Source organism: Notolepis coatsorum (assembly GCF_963971535.1).
Source record: "Notolepis coatsorum genome assembly, chromosome: 4".
Lineage (NCBI taxonomy): Eukaryota > Metazoa > Chordata > Actinopteri > Aulopiformes > Paralepididae > Notolepis > Notolepis coatsorum.
Window position 1 is genome coordinate 85,995,866 of NC_140168.1, and position 7,917 is coordinate 86,003,782.

General features: G+C 49.4%; 1 protein-coding gene across 1 annotated transcript in view; it reads left to right on the plus strand.

Annotated features, from left to right (window-relative positions):
• The window catches only part of kcnh8 (potassium voltage-gated channel, subfamily H (eag-related), member 8), a gene marked incomplete at both ends in the record, with an annotated part of 262,061 nt that overhangs the window by 188,236 nt on the left and 65,908 nt on the right, over positions 1-7,917 (plus strand). The gene's annotated exons all lie outside the window — the stretch shown is intronic.

The window sequence follows — 7,917 nt, forward strand, 5'->3', positions numbered from 1 at the left end:
CGGACCCGACCGTGCGAAGAGGCACTCAAGCAACTCAACGCACAGGGTGAGCAGACCGTGGCTTGACCCCACGACTACACACACGCACAACCCGCATGCCACCCGGGAACAAACGGAGGAAACAACCTCGTTACTGCCCCCAGAATCACGGGGTCAAGGGCAAACCCAACCCCGTGGCAAGGCCGTAGCAGCGGAGCGCGAAGGAAGACCCAGACCCACCAAAGGGACTGGACCCCCTGGAACGGGGGCCCGGAGAAGTCCATGATGCCAGCATCAAGACCCCACCAGGTGGGCACTTAGTGACCCCGCCCCCCACATCGCCAGCGTATTCGGACAAAGGCCCCTCAGCCGAGCGGGCCCTGTCCCCCCAATAGTACACCGCCTGGCACACTGACCCTGCAGAACAGGCAGTCAGCATGGCCGTAAGCACACAAAAAAGGTTAACCAACGGAAGCAGGCAGCGCACCGGGGAAAAACCAGGCAACAGGCTGTTAACCCTAGCCTGGAGACTGCGGACGAGACACACACGAGCTGAACACAGCCGCCCCGGCGGAAGGGGCGTATGCTGGCGTTGTTGCATGACCAAGCCTCCATTTAAAAACCCCCACCCAGAGGGGTTGAGGCAGAGAAGGCTGACACGATTGGCAGACGTCATGAACGTGCAGGGGCACCCTCAACCGGTGAACCCGGGAGTTGACACTGCTCCAACACACCAGGGAATTAACCACCTTGGTGTTACCCAATGCGGCGGTTGTTCCTATAACCCCTCAAGAAAAAACTCCAAAACACACCTGCGAGTATACACCGGCAATACCACAGTACAAGTGTTCCAGTTTTCAAAAAGGGTTAACCCAGGCCTACGGGTCGACGAAACATTACTTCGGACCGGGCCTGGCGATACGGGAAGCGCAGGGTCACCAGAGGAGGTCAAAGACCACCCCAACAGGCCCCTCTTCGCCATGCGTGAGAGAAGAGCGAAAAAGAATGGAGAACCAGCCCCAAGCACACCGTACTAGGTATTCCCAGGCGGTCTCCCAACCAAGTACTAACCAGGACCAACCTGTGTAGCGGCCGAGATCCGACGAGATTGAGCGTGTACAGGTTGGCATGGCCGTAAGCCATTACGACAGTGCTGAGTAAAAGATTTACCCAACCAGGGTCTCCATAGCGCTTAACCCTGTGACACCCGGACCGACCTGGCATTTTCCCCCCTGAAAAAAGCCCAAGTCCCTCAGGGTACCAGAACAGCAGATCTGCATCCCCGGCGGACAACGGGTTCAACTGATCCGGACCAGCGTGACCAGAACCAGTCCCGTGCCCTAACCACGCCGACATGCCTACTCCAGGAGAAAGGGCAGATATGCGTGTTGATCTTAACATGAAAAGAAGGCGCCACCCAGATGTTCGGGCGAACCGCGCCCGGTGGCCCACCCCCAGGGCGTGAGACTCTCTACATATGTTCAGATCCATTCCGTCATCATCCCCCAGACATGAACGAGAATCCATCGATAACCAACCCAGGTCGTGGGATGTGGTCGTCGGAAGAGGAAAAACCTCCATCCCAGTTGCTTTATAAAAACGCCGTTTTAACCTCAAGCAACCAAGGCGTGCCAGTCTACAGTCTAGCCTGTTTACAGCGAGCTAGCACTATACGTGCGTCGGGACACACCCACATCAATGAACAGGCTATTTAGACCTGTCATTGAATCCCCAAGGCGCCCAGGGGAACGACAAGAGGGGTGTGACACTTCCTAACTCCAACTCTTTTTTAATAGAAAAGAAGGAAGCACCAACAGTATGTATCCCAGTCTACACAGCCGGGGGTACAAAAATTTCACATTTTTACATCCCACCACCCTCCCATAGGAAGGAGACGGGAATCCCCAGAGAGACTTCCCACGCGAGCTGTACAGATTGAAAAGAATATATTGCACCTTGAGCCATGTAAAAAATTGGTTTTAGGGCTCTCCGGGGAAGAGGCACTGAACCCATACACACTCAATAATCGAATTGAATCGAATACATACACAATAGATAAGGACACCTTCTAGAGGGTCCACTCACCTTGACAATCTGAGGAGGAGGCACTGTACTCTGAAGGAGGCTCCCTCACATGGAAGGAGGAGTCCGAACTCACAGAAGGCCCGAATAGACGCTTGGTGAGGAGGAGCCCTGACCACCCCCCGAAAACAGATCCATCACATGGACCTGAACAGCACACGGAAGTCCTACCAACAGAGACGCGCACGGTGACGTACTCTATGGCGGGGGAATTTCTGCGGTGCACACGCCCAATATTCCAGGCCGTGGGACCAGGAAACTCCCCCCCCCCCCCCCCCCCCTCACCCCGTAACGTGCCGAACCGCAACGTGACAGGAACCTTGAAGGACAGGGGGTGTACCCCTGACCAACAGAAAAAAGGGGGAGAGGAAAGGTTACCAGTTCACCCCTTTACGACCCCACACCCATGATACGATGTAATGACAAAAAGAGAGTATGACACAGTCATAGTCAGCTCTATGAAGCGTTTGACAGCTTCACACAGCTAACCTGCTATCTGATTTTTACTAAGGAAAACACACAGAATAGAGAGGGCTCTCTAAGAGCCCCGGTCCAAACTTACACATGTGCTTCTGTGGCCAGTCCAACCCAGTTGTAGGTCACATGACACACACAACCCATCATCACCTACAAAAAATGGCAAAAACACTCTACAGAGGAACGCCGTTTTTCATAATGAGAGAATACATAATTCTCGATTAGTATCGGCCACAGGCCTTGCTAAGCACACACGAAAGCGACCAACAATCTTTTCTTTTAGGAAAATAAAGATTCTCCAGCAGATTTAGCACAACCTCAGCAATCAAGCTAAGGGTTACATCGTATCCCTACCACACATTGGGGGCGACAGTGGCTCAGGAGGTAGAGCAGTCGTCTGGCAATCCGGAGGTTCCCGGTTCGATTCCCGCTCCTGGGCAGCGTGTCGATGTGTCCTTGAGCAAGCCACTTAACCCCTAATTGCTCCCGATGAGCAGGTTGGCACCTTGCATGGTAGCCTCCACCGTCGGTGTGTGAATGGGTAATATGTAAGTAACAAATTGTAAAGCGCTTTGGATACACAATCCTCCCTTAATACGGCCAGTTAAAACAGGAAAACCTGTTAATATGTGAACACACTGTTTATTGTCATTACAGACTGAGAAAAGAACCGTTCTTTACTCATTTGTCACTAAGCATAGCTTCATAGGTTAGTTAACCCCCTTAGTTGTGAGTACACGGTACATATAAACACACATGATGTTTCTCACACAACAACCAGATCATTTTCACATCTGTAACAACAACCCGATTTGCACGGAGAAGCTAATTACCAGTGACAAGACAATTCACACATAACTCGTATCCTAAATGTATTGCAGCAACACACGTTTTTGGAACATCGTTATTTACAAAACATTTAGAAGGTAAAGCCAGAAGACGTGTATAAGGTCTGGCCAAACCTTGTCCTACCCGGAGCGTAGATCAACGAAGTGCAGTCTCAAGGCCCCGTAGAAAACACAGCTGTCCTGTGTTGTTCGATCTGGGCAGCGCCGCCGCTCCAACCCGTCGCTACGTCCCCTTTGTTGACGCAGGCTTTGCCGTCCTGGCCCAGGGCAGGTTCGACAAACATCCTCTGTCAAAGATGACGTCGTAGTCAAGAGTGTTTAAAACATGTTATAATCAAAGCACGTTCAACAGAGTAGCATTAAGCTAACGGCCGCTCCAACCGTCGGTCGCTACTGCCCCTGCCCGCGAGACGCCGAGAGAACGGCGCACGCGACCAGAGGGGAGCTCGTGGCGGCGCGCGAGGAGCCGGAGCTACCCCGCGCTGGGCCTTGGCCGATAGCAGCAAGCTAACGTTTCCTAGTGATCACAGCAGGCTAGCGCCGCAGCCAACAGCTGACTGGCTAACAGTAGGCCCAACCTATGTAGGCCACGCAGTGATCACAGCAGGCTAACGCCGCAGCTAACAGCTGACTGGCTAACCGTAAGCTAAGCAGCTATCACCTGAACTTGTACACAATGATATAACACTCACCCAGACAGGCCGCCGTTCTGAAACCCTCCTCACTTTTTAAGAGAAAAGAGAAACAAGATGTCAACACAGCTTTACAACTGTGATTTTACCAACACCTGACGGAGCCAGCACAATACCCAAACTGGCCTGTGTAGCTGACTTGAACATAGATCTTCCGCTATCGAACATCTATGCCCATATCTCCTCGTGAAGGAATACTCTCATTTGGATATGAAAGAAGGGGCTACACGGTGACAGAGAGATATCCACTCGTCAGAAAACACAGGGATCACCAGTGTTAATGTCGCGGCCCACTAGTTAAAAACTATAATGGGCTTCAGATCAAGGTCTTCCGCTGCTGCCCAAGAGGCTGAACCAAAAGACCTTAAACTGGGGCCGGTGTTTCGTAAACATTGTCAGTTAGCCCCCATAGCACTAACAGACAAAGTGGAGCCGCAAGCAACAGTACTCAACCCAACCTGAAACCCACCGCTTCTCACAACAGCGGCGCGTCCTACAGTTTTCAGCTGTGTCCTGAAAGGTTTCACCCCAACCAACACAGCAAGGAACTGCAGTTGAGAGGCATGCAGCGGCGTGCTCCCAATACGAAAACCGGTGGAGGATTTTAGAATGATCATCATCTTCCAGGACACTCCAGTGACGAAGACAATATCGCCGTATTTTCTCGAAAATAGTGAGAGAGAAAATAAAGATATGATGTCAACGTATCTCCTTGTTCTTCCTTCCCTCGTAAACATTGCTTTTCCAGCTAATATTTTTCTCCACGTCAAGTGGGCATATAGCAACACGTTGCTTGTGATGAAATTTGAGAAGGAGATGAGTGTGTGGCACCACCCCTGCTTATATAGGGTAAGCGGATGGGGTGTGGCCAGATGAATGCTGGCATTTAAAGGTACATTTTGAAATTATTCAGTGTATATATGCTGAAGCGAGATATATGCATAGAGACGCAGAGCGGAGCTAGAGTGATACAGAACTTGTATAAGCTATTGAAACCTGCAAGCAGCAATACCGGGGGCTAATCGGGCCCTTTCCAAACCGGAACTGCACTAGTACAGTTTAACTTTAGTAGAACAACAAATCTGCAGTCTTAACTCTAAAGTCATCTACAAAGCTACAGTAGTGACCACTGCTGAAGGTAGTTATGTCAACTGTCAACACCTCCAGTCCTCCCAGGTGGTAGGCTCCTCATTCACCTCCATTAATTTTGAGGACCAAGTCTAAAGGGGAACTATCTTATAAATGGCCTTTTTCAGTGTTTAGCATTGTTTCATAGCTATGTGGACTTATATTAATATGATCTATGTCTATAATTCTCATATTGGCGCATTCTTCCAATTCTCCTCTCACAATATTCACCCTCACTGAACTGAGTCATCTGAAAATGTGCTGATCTGTGATGTCAGAGAGACTCAGCTGCATGATAATGTGGCTGGGTAGGTTCAGGCCCCGCAGTGGTTTAGGTGCCCAGGCTCAAAACGGCTTAAGATCTTGAGGTAGAAAAATGCTGTTTTTGAGTACCTCATTAGAAAATACAAAATAATGAATTAAAAAAAATTTAATATCCCGGTTCGGATTCCCGCTCCTCCCAGGCAGCATGTCAAAGTGTCCTTGAGCAAGACACTTAACCCCTAATTGCTCCCCATATGCAGGTTGGCACCTTGCGTGGTTGCCTCTGCCATCGGTGAGTGAATGTGTGAGTGAATGTGTAAAAATGTGAGGAACAAATATTGTAAAGCGCTTTGGATAAAATCGCTATATAAATTTACCATTTACCATTTTTGTATCAAATGCCCAAACAAACACGCACCTTTGAATCATAATTTTCTGTATATATAGAAATCTGCACAGCAGTAGTTTGTTTATACTTTAGAAGTATGATATGTAGACTAGCTCCCAAAAATGAATGGAAGTGAATGAGGAGCCTGACACCTGGGAGGAATGGTGGTGTTGACGGCAGACGGCAGGGACAGCAGTGGTCGCTAGCTCACTTGTAGATGACTTTACATAGAGATAAGACTGCTGAAACTACTAAAGGGAAATATCCCTTTAAAAGGACAGTCTTATACCTTTCGGATGTCTTAAAAATAGTTATTATGGGTGTACTAATTTCCTAGGGAGCCTTCAACCAAGTGAGGCAGAACAGCAGTCTGATATGGTTAATGTTTTTGTCACTTTGTGGTGAAATCGGTTTAGATTTCATTAGAACTGGCGAGCAGGGTCTTAGAAACTTTAAACAAACCCTGCATACACCCTCTTTTAAAAGTAAGTGTAGCCCCCCGCCGTACATCTACAATTACGAGGAGCGTGACAGAAACTCAAGGGACCTGTTTACGATGTAAACGGCCTCGCCCCTGCTCTCTCTCTTAACGGCAGTCCAGATCCTTGTAATCGGTCTGGAGAGATAATGAGAAACCTCCAGCCCCTCGATCGTCCTCTCTCTCTCTTATGACGAGCGCTGCGCTGCGGCTCCAGCGTCCTCTCTCACTGGTAATTGACCCGATCACTCTTTTGGATTTAACCACTTCTGATCTGAGGGAGAGATTGTAGGGTGGAGTGTTTTTTGTGTCTCCTCTTTCCGCACGTCTTCTTTCTCTCATCCTCTTTCTCTCTTTCTTTTCTCTTTTTTCTCTCTCTCTCTTCTTCCTTCTCTGTCTCTTTCCCTCTCTCTTCTCATCTCTCTCCTCTCACATCTCTCTGCCTCTCTCTCTCTCTCTCTCTCTCTCGTCTCTCTCTCTCTCTCCTCTCTCTCTCCTCTCTCTCTCTCTCTCTCTCGTCTCTCTCCCTCTCTGTCTTCTCTCTCTCCCTCTCCTCCCTCTGTGTCTCTCTCTCACTGTCTCTCTCTGTCTGTTTGTCTCTCTCTCTCTCTTCCCTCTCTGTCTCTTTCCCACTCTGTCTCATCTCGTCCCTCTCCCCCTCTCTCTCTCTCTCTCTCCTCTCTCTCTCTCCTCCTCTCTCTCTCTCTCATCTCTCTCTCTCTCTCCTCTCTCCTCTCTCTCTCTCTCTCTCTCTCTCTCTCTCTCTCTCTCTCTCTCTCTCTCTCTCCCTCTCTCTCTCCTCGCTCTCTCTCTCTCTCTCTCTCTCTCTCTCTCTCTCTCTCTCTCTCTCTCTCTCTCTCTCTCTCTCTCTCTCTCTCTCTCTCTCTCTCTGTCTCTCTGTGTCTCTCTTTAACTTCTGATCTGAGGGAGAGATTGGAGGTGGAGTGTTTCTTGTGGGCGACAGATGGAGGGGAAAGCGCTGGTATTGTGGAGAAATAGGTTTGATGAAGAGACTCAAGTTAAAGGACACTCCGGGTGAGGAACAGCTAGGCTAACTGGTTCGCATCCTCCTCCACCCATTTGTGCTAAGCTAGGCTAGCTTGCAGTCAGATCGCTTTCTGAAGAGACGGTAAGCGTATTCACAAAATGCCAGCATGTTCCTTTTAAATCAAGGCTTCGTTTGAACCCTTTCACTGCTACACGAGCGAAGGTTAACCCTTTACTATCACACAACCGACATTTTATAATCTACACGACCATGTGAAACGTTATTTTTTTATATCGTCAGGTGTTTCGTGGCGAAAAACTCAATCCAGCAGTTACTGCCATTAACTGCCTCTGAGAATTAGGCCGTATTGATCTAACAGGTAACCCCGGATTTCTGTCTATTACCGCTGTTGTCGCTTCCGTTGTATCACACAGGTGAACATACTGGGTCAGCAATCCGATATGAATCGCCGACCCTTGACATCAATAACAGGGGTCGGAGGTCACCGGCCTCTGAATCGCCGACCCTTGACATCAATAACAGGGGTCGGAGGTCATCAGCCCCATGTGTTGGCTTCGTTATTACGCAGGTCG